General features: G+C 34.7%; 1 long non-coding RNA gene across 2 annotated transcripts; it reads right to left on the bottom strand.

Annotated features, from left to right (window-relative positions):
* Window positions 1-10,991: 10,991 nt before the first annotated feature.
* Window positions 10,992-15,729, bottom strand: LOC141378210 (uncharacterized). 2 transcript variants are annotated; one of them, XR_012392149.1, is made up of 3 exons: window positions 15,697-15,729; window positions 13,242-13,395; window positions 10,992-13,156 (listed from the first exon to the last, which is right to left on the bottom strand). It is a non-coding gene; the product is annotated as an uncharacterized lncRNA (long non-coding RNA). The 2 variants fall into 2 exon arrangements; XR_012392150.1 differs by having other exon boundaries at window positions 12,055-13,156; window positions 13,242-13,432.
* Window positions 15,730-17,593: the final 1,864 nt, after the last annotated feature.

Raw genomic sequence — 17,593 nt, 5'->3', positions numbered from 1 at the left:
GTGTTTTATGTTTTTCACTTTTAGACTTTGGGCCTAAGAAAGTTGTGGATATAAGCACTCAGGCGCGAAAGTTTCAAAGCTCCACGTTTAATTTTAAAGCATAAACAGTAGCCTACAGCCAGCATAAACATATAGCCTATTTAATACGTTTAATAAGGTTTAAAATAAAAGTATAATCATATTAAACAATGCTATTGTGATGTGTTTGATGCATTAAGCGCCCACGTGTGCGCATGAGACTCTGCCAGGGCGCAGTGGCTTGTATGATTTTCATAGACTTCCAGCGCGCGCTCCAGAAGTCAGGCTGTTGAGATTTATTCCTAATAAGAACACGTGTTTCTAACGAGGAGTTTGACCAAATCAGCACCACGATTTTCGGCCACGAAAGTGTGCTAAGGCTCTCAAGGCGATTATGAGCAGTAAAACTCATGACAAGGATTGCATTTCATGGGATGATCTATTCTGGTCTTTTCACATTTCGCCTCTTATGTAAAACGTGAGCTCGGGTATCAGGGGAATGCACCTTGGCACAATATCTCGCTATGATGTGTATGAATGAAGTGTCGATTCCATTAGCATAAAGATTTGCGAACTGATATTGTGAAACAGGTGTTTATTTTAATAAGATTACAGAGTAAATAATAAAATGATTAAAAAACATAATATTTTATTATTGCTACTCCATCAGAAACCATTTAAATATGTTTAACATTTACATCGTGTTTATAATCCACATTTATATTTCATCCAAATTACATTTTATTTATTACCCATCCATCAATTCATCCTTATACAATAGGTTATTTGGCTTTGCTGATTCTTGTCACGTGAGTACATCATTACACTGTACATTTCTGCTGTTTATACAAACATGTTACATAATCGTTTCATGCAATATTGCACCAGAGTAAAGGGGATGGATGGATGTTAACATGTCAAGTTCACACATGTAATTCAAGGACAGTGTGTGTGTGTGTGTGTGTGGGCTTTGTCTTTTTTACATATTGTGGATCAGCCAGCAGTGTCCACAAGGGAAACAAATTAATAAAAGCACTAAATAATGTTTATTCGAAAATGTAAAATCAATGCTTATGTGAGGGTTATATTTAGCGGTTATAAAAGATGTTAGATAGCCTACGTTTAAAAACACTAAATGTCTGTATGTCCCCACCGAGACCGCTGTACAAAGGTGTGTGTGTGCGGACTTTAAAATAAAAGATTTTTAAGACCACAATTTATTCCACAAAAACATTTTAACAAGTATAGAATCTTGCCACACAAGTCTGAGCAAAACTTTGAAAATTATTTTACATTTTTGCACTCTCTAATTTTTTTTTTCTTTTATGATCTATTCATACAAGAAAACACTTTATTGTTTTCACTGTTAAAATTTGCATCGTTGGTATTTTTTTTATTTACTGTATAAATGAGAGTGAGTACAATTATGTAGAAAAACCTTTCTTTGGGTTGTTATATGGCTTCCCTTGTGAAGTTGGAATTGGGATGCTGGAAGGTTGAGAATCCTATACGTGTTTAGCAACTGAAATGTCATCTTTTGTTCCCCTAAATCCAAACGTAGCACGTCGTCTTACATTGGTCTGTAAGACCTTTGCAGATCGTGAAAATGTTTTCTGCCATGTCAACTATATTGTTAATCTGTGTAAGCTTTTGTTTCTTTAAGGTAAAAAAGGTTTCAAAGATGTGGGCCAGGCACTGGCTGGTTTTATTGATCCCTCTATTTAAAATTCGTATACTTAAACAGGACCCAGTTTTACCACATGATAGCTAGTCTACTCTATTCCTGGTTATTGGAAACTACAAGAGCTGTTTTCTCAATGACAAATCCCTAAGCCTGGTCTGACTGAAAAACAAAAATGGCGTTCTGACATCTCCCACGCACCGCCTGACAGGGTTTGCAATTAACCCTAATTTGCATATGCAAATGACCTGGAAATTCGTTTTGACTACAAAATGGGGTTGTGTGAAGCAGCAGACTAGAAGATTAAATGCACAACTTTATTCCATATATTGCAATGTTTAAGCTTCAGCTGACGAGAGAATATGTATGTGATTCTGTAATTAACAATAAGGCAGAGTCCATCGTGAGATTTGTCTTAGTAAAATTAGCCTTCTCATTATCGTTCATTAAGCCATTGTTTTTAGTCTAGCATCGGTGACACGCTTTATGTCCTCACAACCACTAAGTCTTCATCGTAAAGGTTAACTCTTTCTCGACTCAAAAAGGGTTTATTTTTTTCAGTCGTTTTCAGTTTACACTAGGAGTTTAATTTAGGTCTAACTGTATTTTAAACAATAAAACTGAAGCATGTGATTCGTTTGGCAGATGTCGACTATAATGCTGAACTAATTGTTCAATTTATGCATTTCCTTCGAGTTTAAGTGTCTATTTGTTTACAATGACACGAAATCAAACACTTTTCTGGTTGCACATTTACAGAATAGACCGAGCCTATATGTTATTGGTTAATCGTTTTTATAAATGTATGAAGCATGGTCTGTTTTTTTGTATTTATTTTAAGCTATATCTTTCTCCTTTGTCATGTTTTTTTTTACAAGCAGCATGACATTTGATACTTATAGACGTTTAGAATTCGACCAAGTGTTGTCTGTAAATTAAATAAATACTGGTTCTCTTAATGGAACGGTAATCAATCGCAAACCTGGTGCTTAAAATTATTCCCCCGTTATAATGTAGAAGCCGTGTGGTGTGTTAGAGAATGAAATTCCAGCAGTCTTTGTGTGACCTCGGCTATTACAGTAGCTATTGCAAATAAATTACTTTCAAAACAGCAGTTTACATGTATGAATTTCGTTTATTTTGATAATAATTTAACGAAATATGTTTTGTAGTGAACGAAATTATTAATGTTAATATAGATTTGATCACCTCACAATTGAATGCGTGCCAACTTACATGTAAAGGCTCATTTTTGGTTTGTGTTTTGTAGCCTGTATGTGTGTGTAATTGTTTATGTTTCATGCTTTTACCAGTTATCTTCAAGCAATATGGATATTAAAGCGTTGCTATATTGTATATCTGTTTTCAATGAAATTTATGGCTTTCTGCCCTTATTGATAGCCTATTTATCATTAACAACAATCTGTTGATTATGTTTGTGAAATGAAGTCATTTTCAGTCAGTCATAATTATTTTGACGTGAATCAACTATTAAAAATCCTATATATTTAAAGCAGAACAAACACTAAATAGCCCACTCGGGGTCAAATTAGAGCTGTCCCTTCAGTTTTTCATGTGCGTTCTATTATAGAGTTATTATATCTACAGTAATTTGAGCAATAAACCTCCCACAGCAGAAAGAGGATGGATGGGACGTGGATGAAAAACTTCCACCCCAACAAATCCCTTTCTGGCCTTAAAAATAAAGGGTGAAAAGTAAATGGAGTTGACTTGGTGACTTGTTTGACCAATCCTTCTCTTTTAAGTGATTAAGGGAAACGCTGAAAAAGAGATGACATTCGATGCAGGGAGCAACAAGGCTACATATTTTCGAGTAATACTACAGACATCTGAAATAACTGCATAGTGTAAGATTGAATCAGGAAGACAAAGATCAGCGTACAAAAACTAACGCTTCATTCCACAAGACAAACGCGAATATTTTTGCATGTTTATAAATGAAAAATCTAGTTTTCCTTTTTTTCCAGCTTACTTTCTTTAAAAAGTCGCGCTTTTGTTTGTTTTGTTAGCAACACCGATAGAAGCGTCCAGAATGTATGCTCATTTATAAACAAGGAACACCAACAGTATGATTAACTGTGCCTATTCTATTCTATTCTATTCTATTCTATCCTAATAGTCTTTCTAACTGCGCTGCATGACGTTCTCTTGTTTTTCTCGAATAAAGTGAGGCGCTGTCCCTGAAACAGTGCTGAAGTCAGTCCTAACCAGTAATTTCGATTTCATGATTTCACAATAATTTTGTCAAATAGATTAAAAATAATAATGAATTTTTATTATTAATATTTTAATATATTTTAATATTTAATTAGCTAATTGAATCAACTTGAGGTAAAACTTACGGCGCAAGTAGGAATAAAGTTTCCTATAAACAGCTGCGCATGCTTGATTTTGCAGTGCACCGACACGAATGGACTTTTAAGGACGTTAATAAGCTGAATTTCGGGCTTTTTAATGTACAAAGTAGGCCCTAATGGAATTCCAGTTTTGAGTTGTTTGCTAGCTTACTCTGCATTTGGTCAGCTGAGGTCGCGATTTATCGCTATTGTTTTCCTCTCAGATTATGAAAGGCGAATAAATTGTAAACCTTTGATGCTTTGCTTATTTTAATAAATAGGCAGATTTTTAAAAAGTTTTTTTTGTAACTACATTGTTAGTTTAAACAGATTATAGCCTACTATAATATTTAAGATCTCCACCTGAACATAGCCTTGTTTTAAAGTAGAGCATGGACTGTGGTTATATATCAGGCCCAATAAAAGTAAATTGAATGAATGTCGGTCTGTCTTCGTAGTCCTTTTAGCTTCTCTCAAAGCAGGTTCAGTGTGCTGTGCTGAGCGGTGTGGCACAGCATGCCAACTAGTGCCGCACAGTAGGCTTCTCAGATGCGCAAACCTCAATCATCCAGACAAACGCATCTGAAACGAAGTGTAGTTCATTCTATAAGACACCGTTTACCATACTAAAGATTAAAGACTTTAACTTTCTTTGAAGAAATCAGGCCAATTTACGTTCAGCAGAACAACCAGCCTTTATGTTTGTATATAGGTTTAAGCAGGATGTTTAATTAAACATTAAATACTTATCAAAAAATAAATAAAATATAATGGCCTATAGCATGTTATTAATGTACATTTCTGTAAGTGCACAATCAAATGTTGTCATTTTGATTGGTAAATTCATATTATAGCCTACCATTTTGACCATAGTCATGGCTGAAATTGCCTTGTTTCTTTTCGAATTTTCGCAAAATGTTGGAGATAAAACACCGCCAAGAATATTTGGCTTTCGTTCACCACTTGTGGCATCGCAGCTCTAGTTGATTTGGTTTCTGTTTGCGTGTCAGTTGATTTCAACAAAAATGTGTTAATCGACAAAAAAGAACAGAACCTGGTCCAGGTATAAGCTTCAAATAAACAATAGCAAATTACTTTTTAAAAGAAAATAACTACAATAAATAAATAATTAAAATCGAATAAGTTAAATTAATTATCCTATATTTGTTATAGCTAATATAAAGATAGTGTTTTAGAATCATAAAACGAGTAATGCTTTAATAACAATGAGTTCTAATACCATGTAGTCTAATTCGTGTAATTAACACAAACACATAGCCTATTAACAGCAAAATACTTTACTAGCCAGATAAACAATATAACACAGAAGGTCTACAATACAAAACAGCTATTTATACCCATGTTTTTCTGCTGACGGAACAATGTAAGAAATAATGTATTAACTAAAGTCAAAATGACCATTTGAAAGTAGGCTATTTAAAAAGTTTAAAAAAAAAGTTTAGGTAAATGCATGGAAAATAAAATTAGGTCAGTATACTGTAAAACAACACACTGTAAGTGCCCCCCCCCCCCCACACACACACACTTTGTGTGTATATCTAGTAATACTTTGTGGTTTATTTGTCAAACCACCTTTAGGTGACGTCACCCATAATGGAATATAACCATTTGATTGGACCATTTCGAGGGGTGTAAACAATAACAATAGTCCTAATGTATTTACTGTAGCACGTTTTTAATTTCCATAGCTTCCAAGAATCCAAAAAGCTACAAATGTTGATAAATAATGTTGTGGCAGAGATTTTAGCATTAAGATGATTAAACTGCCTTTTACAGTTCTGAAATAGTTTGGTAACAAGCAGTAAATGTTCACATTAAAAATGGTCTATGTCTCTAATTAAATGTGTTTGTGCGCGTCAAACCATTCTCCTCACTGTCATGGTAAAGGAGCCAATCCTCTGTCTGACAGGTATAAATAAAACGACCTTAAATCTAATTTCCAATAGATTTGGCTGAATAAGAAACTGGAAGGCACAGACACATTTATTAAAAAAAAAAAAAAAAAAAAAAGCAAAGGGCCCACAGGAAACGCACGCAGTTGAATCGATTCTCCTGGTCAGTCTGAAATGAGATGTTCGGCTTCATGAGAACAGGTTTAAATTTCACCCTCCTGAGGGAGATTGTAGCCTACATAAACATAAACTGCTCATTTGCATGCTCTATCCCACGGTGGAAATTACAATGCAGCATAATTAATATGCGCATAAATTAAGAGTGAGAGAGGGTTCTAGATTGGGCGCGCAGGCGGTCCTCTTAAAGAAGAAAGAAGGGACTCTGTTGGCCCAGGAACAAGCTGACTGTTCACACGCTAAATTTCAGGAGGAGGGGGCAACAAACCCGCCTTCCCATGTCGCTGCTGGCCGCGGCCCACACAATAACCGAGCAAGAGAAGCAGAGATTAGTCAAACAGCTTTGAGATGTTGCTTCTTTTATTCGCACAGACCAGATTTACTTCCCCGCTCCTCCACCCCCGGCACCGTGACTTAATAGACTTGTTATAAGTTTTCACTTGACATCTGAAGATCACATATATGATAATATTTATTTGTTCAAAAGGAAAATCGATAAGGTCGTGCATTAACGTGAATTACGGAAAACGTGTTCGTTGTACTGTCATGTGATAGGAGTCTATTTTCGTATGCCTCAGATAAAGGAACACCACAAGTTTTTGCACGTTTAATCAAAGATATCGAAAGAACAGATTTAGTTAAGTTTAGGCTATCTGTTTAGTTTTTTATTGACAACACGCTGTGTCATGATACTCGTATATGTGGCTTTTAATTTATAACGATAAATAGGCCTAATAATAATTAAAGTTTAGTAACAGGCAGACCCTAAAAGCCAAATCTAAATGCAAGAAATGGAGTTTAAAAATGGCCCATTTCAAAGCATGGTTGAGCCTTGAATGCCATCTGCTGGTCATTTATAGTTTGTGCACTTAACTTGTTTGCATTCTAAAGTTATAAACCAAGGGGTGCCCACACTTTTTTATATGAAGGGCCAAAACCAATCTTGATTGAGGCTAGTGGGTCGAAGATAAATATTTTGGTTAATTTCCTAATTTATTTAATAATGTTTAACAATTACATTTTAAATTTTATAATGACCCTTTTACAGTACAAACAGCCAAACACATTTATAACAGAATTACACTAGTTTTTGCCTTGATTTGCTCACTGATGTCTTCTGCATTGTCCTTTACCCCTCGAGTGGTAGTATTTACATCTTAAAATAAAATAAGATTCATTTACAACATTGAATTGAAACATTTCATTTCAGTTTTCTCTAAATAAAAAAACAATAAAACAAACAAAAAAAGGTTACATCAAATTAGAAATTATGATCTCTGTGTTAAAGGCATTTGCCCCAAACCTCTCCATCATTCTCATTCCTCTCTCAGATGAGACGGTGGGCCAAATTAAAGGTTACAATAGGTCAACTTTGGCCCGCAGGCCCTACTTTGGGCATCTTTGTAATAAGCGGAAGTAAATATAAAAAAGAAAAATGAAATAAACAGAAATGTTTAAAACTTTTAAGTATTTTCTTGTTTGTTTTATTGTTTCGCTTAAATCTTAAATAAAAGAACCAAAATTAGATGTAAAAAAAAAAAAATAATATATATATATATATATATATATAAAATGGAAATTCAAATAAATTTCATATAAATGATTAATATAGTATATGAGTGTGAATGAGTGTGTATGGATTAAGTGACTTAATGACATGCTAGTTTCAATGTGTATATTATCAATATGTAATAAGTTGCCAAAATTCATTTATTTTCCTTTGGCTTAATCTCTTTTTCAGAGGTCGCCACAGCGGAATGAACTGCCAACTATTCTAGCAACTGTTTTTATTCAGCGGATGCCATTACAGCTGCAATTCAGTACTGGAAACACCCATCCACACTCATTTACACACACTAATACACTACGGACAATTTAGCTTACCCAATTCACTTACACTGCATGTCTTTGGACTGTGGGGGAAACTGGAGCACTTGGAGGAACCCCACATGAACACTGGGAGAACATGCAAACTCCACACAAAAAATGCCAACTGGTTCAGCCGGGGCTCGAACCACCAACCTTCTTGCTATGAGGTTACAGTGCTAAGCACTGAGCCTTTGTGCTGCCAAAATTTTAGAGATGAAATTGGTACATTGGTATTTCAGTTTTTATTGGATATCTCAATGTTAATGAGGTAATTTTAAGTTAGAACTAATAATTAGACATATTAACAATGAGCCAAAGAATGTATACAGAGCTGTCACTGGAGAAATTTCCTATTAGGTTTTAAAGCCTTTTACGATATAAATGGTACATATTTGTTCAAGGAACTATTGACCTTGTGATGCCTTTTTTTGCCAAGAATTTATTTGTAAAAAGGACTGGTATGTTCTCGACATTTTCTAGTATGAGAGCAATATAGTTTTACCTCTTTATTTGTTCTTTCAAAAGCAGAAGTAGAATAAAAGCTGCGTTATTTACTGAATGTGTTGCAATTCATGATTATTATAAACTCAGTAATATAATATCTGTTCTTATTTTACAGTATATGATTCAGACCATGTCCCGGCTGCAAAAGACCACTTATGGCAAGAAAACTTCCATTATAAAGAAATATTGGTAATATTCTGCAAAGAGTAAGAAGTATTTGGAAACAGGTTGCAGGTCTGCTATCTAATCCTCTCCCAAACCATCTTTGTGTTTCCTTTTTATGTTCATTTTTAAGACACGTCTAAGACAATTACTGTATTTTATAGCTTTCTTGTGGTTTAATCTTTTTGACAAGAACACATTTAATGCTTTGGATACGTGAAGTCTTAAATTTCCCTGTACCGCATGTCTTTGAACTTGTGGGGGAAACCAGAGTACCTGGAGAAAACCCACAAGAACATGGGGAGAACATGCAAACTCCACACAGAAATGTCAACTGACCCAGCCGAGGCTCGAACCAGCGACCTTCTTGCTGTCAGGCAACAGCACTACCTACTGTGCCACCGCGTCACCCCCTGAAATACCTTTAGATCTCCAAATTTCGTTTTCAAGTTTACGTTCTTAATTTACTTTTCTTTATTATTATTACTATTATTATTATTTTATTGAACATTTTGATTTTCAACAAAGTCCAAGATCCACCCAACAAAAATAAAAACAGTAATACTGTATTATTTGGTACAAAATCAGGATTGAAACTTATCTGATACAGTCTCTCTCATATTTTACCAAAATTGTAAATTTTTACTGGCTCCATTTATTCTGGCTGTGGTGTATTCCAAACTAATAATGTCAAGTAGATAGAGCCTCCAGGATAGATCAGCTGGATTCAGCAATATTTTCAGGATTGTTTTTTTTTTCTATTTTTTTTTTTTTTTTTGCAGCAGCAGCAGCAGTGAGAAAAACTGAATCCTTCTTTGGTTGATGGACAAGGAGAGTGATGAATCGTCCAGCATGAGAAAAAGCAATGGGTCACCTTGGATCTGAGTTTCCATGAGCTCTTATAGTAGGTCTCGTACCTTGGACCAGAATAATGCAATTTGGGGACATTCCCAGAACATACAGATACAAATCAGAATTATTAAACCCCCTTTCAATTTTTTTTTAATATTTCCCAAATGATGCTACAGTATGTATGATAATATTTTTTTTTTTACTCTGGAGAAAGTCTTATTTATTTTATTTCTTTAAAAAAACACAAAAAACATTTTAAGGTCAAAATTATTAGCCCCTTTAAGCTGTATTTTTTTCGATTAGTCTACAGAACAAACTATTGACATACAATAACTTACTTAATTAACCTGCCTAGTTAACCTAATTAACCTAGTGAAGCCTTTAAATGTCACTTTAAGCTGTATGGAAATGTCTTAAAAAACATGTAGTAAAATAATATGTACTGTCATCATGGCAAAGATAAAATAAATGAGTTATTAGAAATGAGTTATTAAAACTATTGTGTTTAGAAATGTGTAGAAAAAAAATCTCACCGTTAAACAGAAATTGGGGAAAAAATAAACAGAGGGGCTAATAATTTTGACTTCCACTGTATATATACAAGACAAGCACCTTGTGTAAAGTTGCTACATAAGTGACAAAGAGGGTCTGCTTTTCTTTCATTTTAAATAACAGGGACGGGGTAGCATAAAGCCTTAATTTTATTTATAATGAATCATTTTGTGAGCTGGCTTTTTCAAAGTTACTAAACAGTTCTCTCAGACAGTCTCCCAATCAATAATTGGATTCAGTTCTCTCTCCCAGAAGCCTTCAATATAGATATTTAAATATATTGTAATTTACTATTCTTTTTAAAAATATTTCATAATCATGAGACGATTAGTACAGTTGTTTCTACAACTTACTTACTTACTTCCTTGGCCACTAGAGGTCGCCACGCCATCAGCTTCGAAAGACGGTCGAATATACTGTATATTCCTTCACTACGCATCAGACACTGGATGATAGTTCTTATATCAGTTTTAAAATAACTATATATACTTATATATATTTTAAGTCAAGAGAGCATAATAATAGATATCGTAATCATATAACCACCATAATGCATTACACTCAGCATAAGCTACTATTCTTGCATATACTAGAGTAAAATCACCATTTTACAGTATGAAGCAGTCAAAAATGTTTAATTATAGAAATTGTATTTGAGACAAATTTAATGAATGTACATTAAACACAGTATTTGCCTAGCTATTTAGAAGTATTCAGTATTAATAATTATTTATTATTAATTATACATAATAAAACATTATGTGTGATTATACAAATATTCAAAACAACATAACTATTACTCTGGAGATTACAACCTGTATATGTTATAAGTAAAATATGAATATAGTTCCAAAGATGTCTGTTATTCTTTAATATATTTTTAAAAAGTTATCAGACACTGATATAACTTCGTATTTTAGTTAAAAATGTATTTGGACAGCTAAATGTGATCGGTACAAGCCCATTATATACAGTGCTCAGCATATAAGTACACCCCTCACAAATCTGTCTTTTAAATTCATTTTTTAGGAAGCTATACAATATTATATTTGTGTATATACATTAGATTAGTCAGTACTGAAGCCAAATCTGAAGCTTATTTAAATGTACATCCTTTAGAAAAATATTAAATACAAATTTTTTAAAAAAGAGGAAAATTCATAGAAAACAAAAAAAAAAAAGAAACAATTTAGTTGACATTTTGTAGGTTGTAATTTTTTTTCATTATTTTGCTTGAATTGTATTGTCTTTTAATTTTTTAAATGTTTGGTGACTAAAATATTATTTGAATAAATACATCTGTTAAATAAATCTGTTTTTGTTTAAATGCACCGAAATACATTGACTATATTCACTGAGAAATGAAAAAAAATATTAATTCTCAAAATGGGGTGTGCTCGATCATGCTGTGCACAGTACATATCACATACTTCTATACTAGGCATTGAACGATAATCGGTTTCAAGATTTACCATGGTTTGGAAAAGTCAAGGATTAAAAACTGCTAAACTTTTCTGTTATACCATTCCTAATGTATTTGTAAGAGTTTTTTTTACAGAAATCTGTGAAGACAGCAGAAGTCAGTGATTTAATTTAAAAATATTTAGTCTGACATGTTTCCTGTTCCAAAATATTGTAAATGTTTCCTAAAATAATGATTATTATTTAGTTTAGTAAATTTTTTTCCAAAACCTGTCTGGGGTAGGTGTTTGTTATTGGAGTTGGATTTATTGTAAAACCTTAAAAAAAACTTATTAAAGGCATGCTATTTAAAAAAGAACATATTTTAGAGCAGTGATCACAGTACTGTCTGTGAGACCATGAAACCATGATATGTTGATCCAAGGTCATCATATCGTCAGAAATTTACACCGGGCCATGCCTACTCTATACATAAAAAAAAAAAAACTGTGGAAAAAAATCTGGAAAGAAAACAAATATTTGGGTGAATTAAAGCAATTGCAAAGTTCCATAACTGTAATTTCTTATGATTTTATTTTTTGACAATAATAAATACAGTTCTCACCATAATTGAGTAGAGCCCATTTTGAACATAAATATTTCTATCCATTTCTCAGTGAATATATGTATTTTGGTGCATTTAAACATGAAAACATATGTATTAAACAGATATATTTTTTTAAATAATATTTTTGTCACCGAACATTTTTAGAAATTTAAAGATCACAGACAAATAAATTCAAGCAAAATATTGCAAAAAAAATTACAACCTACAAAATTTTAACAACATTTTTCCATTTCTTTGCTTTTTCCTCTTTTTAAAATTTTTATTTAATATTTTTTCTATAACATAAATTTGGGTGTGCTAGTTTTTAGTCCCTTATCGTAAGTTATTTTGTTAGATAAGCTCCGGAATTGACTTCAGTACTGACTAATCTAATGTATATGCACAAATATAATATTGTATAGCTTCCTATTAAAATATGAATTTAAAAGACAGATTTGTGAGGGGTGTACTTATATATGCTCAGCACTGTAAATTATAATAAATACAAATGAAACAATGTATGTCAACATCATGCCTTTCAAATCGTACCTTAAACATCAGCTGCATATGGGGTAAATGACTGCAAAAGTGCAGGCTAAGCAAATCCATATACCAAGATTGATTAATATAATACATCATAGTCGCATTGATTTACACAACTCTGCATGTTTTTTACAGTGACAATTAGACAGTTAAATCCGCTTTAAAATATAATTTGTTTCTTTCATTAATATTAATATAAGCAACACGGTGGTGCAGTGGGTCGCCTCACAGCAAGAAGGTCACTGGTTCGAGCCCCGGCTGGGTCAGTTGGCATTTCTGTGTGGAGTTTGCATGTTCTGCCCATGTTCATGTGGGTTTCCTCCGGGTGCTCCAGTTTCTCCCACAATCCAAAGACATGCGGTACAGGTGAATTGAATAAACTAAATTGGCCGTAGTGTATGAGTGTGTGTGAATGCAAGAGTGTATGGGTGTTTCTCAGTGCTGGCTTGCAGCTGAAAGGGCATCCACTGCGTAAAACATGTGCAGGATAAGTTGGTGGTTCATCCCTCTGTGGTGACCCCTGATGAATAAAGCCGAAAAGAAAATGAATGAATATTATTATGCGAGTGCTTTTTGCTAAGCTTTTCCACTTCTTGAATTCTTGCCTGCGCCTGATTGCTAAACTCATAGCAGCTTATTGTGGGGGTACGTCTGATAGAGAGGCAGGAGGGTTTGTTGGCTTTGTTGCCATGGATACAGAGAGTTGCTAGGCAGCAGACAGGATGCTACGGAAGCCAAGTGCAGCAGATCAGCGGGTCACTGCAGAGAGGAACATGTTCACCCACACACCTTTCATCTGGATTAATACATTCAGAAATAAAGGAGAGGAGAGAATGAGGAAGACGGAGAGCCGTCGTGCGCAGAGAGAAAGAACAAACATAAACAAGGGTGCATCTGCACGTGCATCTGTGTGTCAAAGCGAGAGCGGGAAAAAAAATGGGAGAAGGAAATGAGAAGGCAAGCCAACAGAGAATCCATCTGTAAAGTGTCATCTTGAGCTCTGAAAGCAGCTGTTTGTCAAGCACGTGTTGGAGCACGCAGACAGTGCAGCCCCGTGATCACCTGTGACCAGGAGATTTAAGCTTTGAAAACCATAGATGTGTATTGATACATTTCACTCGCTCATAACTGCCCACTGTGACCGGTCAATAACTGGTCTCAGATCAGAGGGCTTGCCTGAGTCATCTCTGCCACCGCAGCCCCACTTTCATGATTGTTTTTGCCTGCAGTGAAGGTTTCGTGGCTGAATGGCATTCTGTTCAGTGCGCAGGCTGAGTGTAGGAAGCGAGTGATCTGAGAGAGGGCAACAGGGTGTCCATCTGTTTGTATAAATGCTCTTCCACAAAACCCCAGTGCATAAGCTCCTTACATAAGGAATAAAACAGAGTAATCTCTCTCTCCTCTACAGGTAGGTCTATATGCAGTGGGCCACACTCCTGTTTGCTTCTTTTATTCCTATTAAGCAAATTTAGTTGATTTATTTGTATATAATTAAATTAAAAGCAACTGGATGTTGTTTTCATACTGAAGATAATCCCATGTGCAAGACTATATTAAAGAGACAGATCATTCAGAATAAAGATACCTTTTTAAGAAGTTTTTTTGACATTTAAATGTCTTAATCTTTGTATAACAGCGTAGCCGATTTTGACTTATTTTGTTTCATTTCATCAAGTTTTTTCGGTAGCACTGAGATTTTACTTAAAAGTAAAGTGATTTATTAATAAAATATATTATTATTGTTATTTAATTATTCTTCCTTTGGTTTAGTCGCTTTATTAATCTGGAGTTACCACAGCGGAATGAACTGCCAACTCATCCAGCATATGTTTTATACTAAAATTCACCTATAGTGCATGTCTTTGGACTGTGGGGGAAACCGGAGCACCTGGAGGAAACTCACGTGAAAACGGAGAACATGCAAACTCCACACAGAAAGGCCAACTGACCCAGTCGGGACCAGTGACCTTCTTGCTGTGAGGCGACAGTGCGTAACCACTGAGCCACCATGTTTCCCTATTTTTGTTATGTTTTTTTAAATGAAAATATGGGGAGAATATTTACTCTGGTCATCCAAGATGTAGCTGACTTCTGTTTTTCTTTGTTAGAACATTAAAAAAAGATGAAACTCTTCTAGGTAATTCGTAAAAAGTAAGTAAAAGCTTTTTGTCACTTTCAGCATGAAATAAATAGGCCTAAAGATAAAATTAATCAGACAATGCAGCAAAATGTTTGTAAGCAAGATTTCCCTGTCGTATAATGACACTTATGCTACAGCTTATATTAAAAGAGGCTGTAAACAATGTCAACTCGTATGCGATTTTGCAACCACATACGTCATTATGCAACACGTGGCTCACAGTCCAGACTGCCATGAACACATTCAGGTCAATTTGCAGATAATGTGAATCCAAAAACCAAAATGTTGGAAATAACATTTGGCTTAATTCAGCCACAATTTATCATTTAGAGCCATGTATCAATATGCATTGTCTGTAAGTTGGTAGCCTCTGTCTTGTATTTAATAGATCATCAAGGACCACAGTTTCAGCTTTAAAAAAAAGTCTTCTACATGAGACCTACATCTCGGATGGCCAAGAAAATAACAGCAAATTTTCTTTTTTTAAACTGTCCCTTTAAAACTTGACACTGTTGCTTTTGAGTAAATTCTGCCTGTAAGCTGTAAACTTACCTCTAATAAAGCTCTTAAAACTAAACTAAATGAAAACAACCTTAAGATATTTTATAAAATTAAGGATTACACATTGCGCAACGATATATGTGATTAGCTCCTCCAGAGTATCTTGAAGGCATCTCATGTTCATAACACAGACTTCACGTTTTGTTTTGGCGTCCTGTGACTTTAAATGCTCTTCCATCGGCAGTGACGCACACAGCTATGATCCGAGTATATGTCGCAAGTGCATTCTCAATATTTAATCCTTGAAATAAGATTTCGGGTTTGTTTCTTGTTCTCGTGTTATTTCAAAACCCCTGGTGTGGATTTCCAGAATCATCAATTCACCTGAATCCATTTCAACTGCCATGAAACTAACTTACCGCACTCTGACATTTTCATTTTTCTCTCCCTGCACCACCACCATTCACTCTGTAAACACTATATTCCTCCACGAAAAATAGGACTTTCCATGGTTTTATTGGATTTGCAGGAAATGTTTCTAGTTTTCTGAAATAACAAAATCCCCTAATATTCCAATCTAATATTTAGTTCAACAATATGCAGTTTTTGTACTCACTTAATGTTTCCATGTGCTTAAGGGAACGTTAAATAAAACGAGCGAATGCATTTCTACTTATGATTAATTCACATATTATGTGCTTTGATAAAAATGTAAGAGCTGACGTAACCTTGTGAACCGTGTACATCTGATGTGATAAATAATACAACGTGTTTAATATAGCGCACCGGCACAATACGACACCATGTTTAAGTGCTATTTCCCAGAACTTTCTCCATTTAAAGCATTTTAAATATATTATACGTTCGCAAATTTCAGTAATTATTACATTCCAGCTCTCAGATGTAAACACGGAAAGGAATTTTACAGGATCTTTTCATTAAGATGGGGAGGCGGATGAATACATAAACCGCTTCAGCGTGATCTCTTCCTACTGCATATTAGCTCCGCCCACAATTCTGCTTCCACACAGCAGTATCCATTCTATAACGCGATTGGACTAGACACGCAAAGCTCGTCTCTGATTGGCCACGTTGACTGTCTATCATAATGTATTGCCAGTCATGGTGGATAGGACACTCTGTACATGGAGGGTTTTGACTGTACGGGCTAAATAATAACCCCGAACAGGAGTTAAGGATTCCACTCATTATTATTGACATCTGCTTGATATTTTTTATGTTATTGCCTGGTTTGACCTATAGTACACTTCTTCCACGTACCGGGCCGTAAGAAAAGTGGTGTTTATCGCACAGATGTGGATCTGGTAGCTGCTTCGGGTAAGTCGTTCGTCCAGTCCAAATGAAGCTTTTACAGTGACGAGTCATAGCCGTCACTGCTCTGTATTCATTTGAAAAATTATCCAAATTCAGGCTATTTCGCGCTCGGGTGCTAACATAAACTCGTAGTTTGTTGAATGGGTCTTGCATTGCATCAAAGCGAGAAAACTGGAACGACTGAAATAGAAGCTAGTAATATACGGAGGGTCAGACTAGGATTTTAATAACAATTTGGGTAGAATGATAGATAATATATCCAATCACATTTAGATTACATTTTAATAAACCTGCACCATGGCGGGTTATTGTAAATCGTGACTTGCTGGGCCGAAATAAACGCGCTTTGCTGTTATGGTGCTTCTGACGAGCTGTCAGATTTGTCGCTGTCTGAAATGTCAACATGATTTTGATTCAGTCGCACACATTTCAGCTCACCGTGTTGTGCGCTACAGGACAGCATGTGTTGTGTAGAGTAACATTATAAATTGTATATTATATCGCGAGTGGTATTAGGTGGGAATTTTTGTTTGAGTGGACTCAATTTTTAGCACTTACATATCAAGTTTGGTTGATCCTGTTCACGGACTCTAAACAAAAGTTTGGTTTAACCTACGCAGTTCTGCGACACCACCCTCTCTCTTTCTGTTATGCAATAACAACATGTGTTTTCGGTGTTTTCATACTCTTACAAACTTTCTTTTCAAACATTTGTTGGCGTTATAGTCAGAGTTTGAGTTCTAAGGATACCCCAAAAATAACCACCTTGGCAAAGTGACTTGTAAAATGAGTATAAAAATAGAAAAATTTATATTGTTTATGAACAATATAAAGTATTTTTGCTGTTAATTAAGCGTCAAATAAATAACTTGTCAGGCTTTCAGTAATGCCAAACGAATTCAATATTATCATAAAATATTGTAGTTTTGTGTGTGTAAAGTTGATAAAATAACTGAATGGGACGCTAACCGTTTTCAAGGT

The sequence above is a fragment of the Danio rerio genome, chromosome 16 (genome assembly GCF_049306965.1).
Source record: "Danio rerio strain Tuebingen ecotype United States chromosome 16, GRCz12tu, whole genome shotgun sequence".
NCBI lineage: Eukaryota > Metazoa > Chordata > Actinopteri > Cypriniformes > Danionidae > Danio > Danio rerio.
This window is presented reverse-complemented; position numbering and strand designations above follow the sequence as displayed.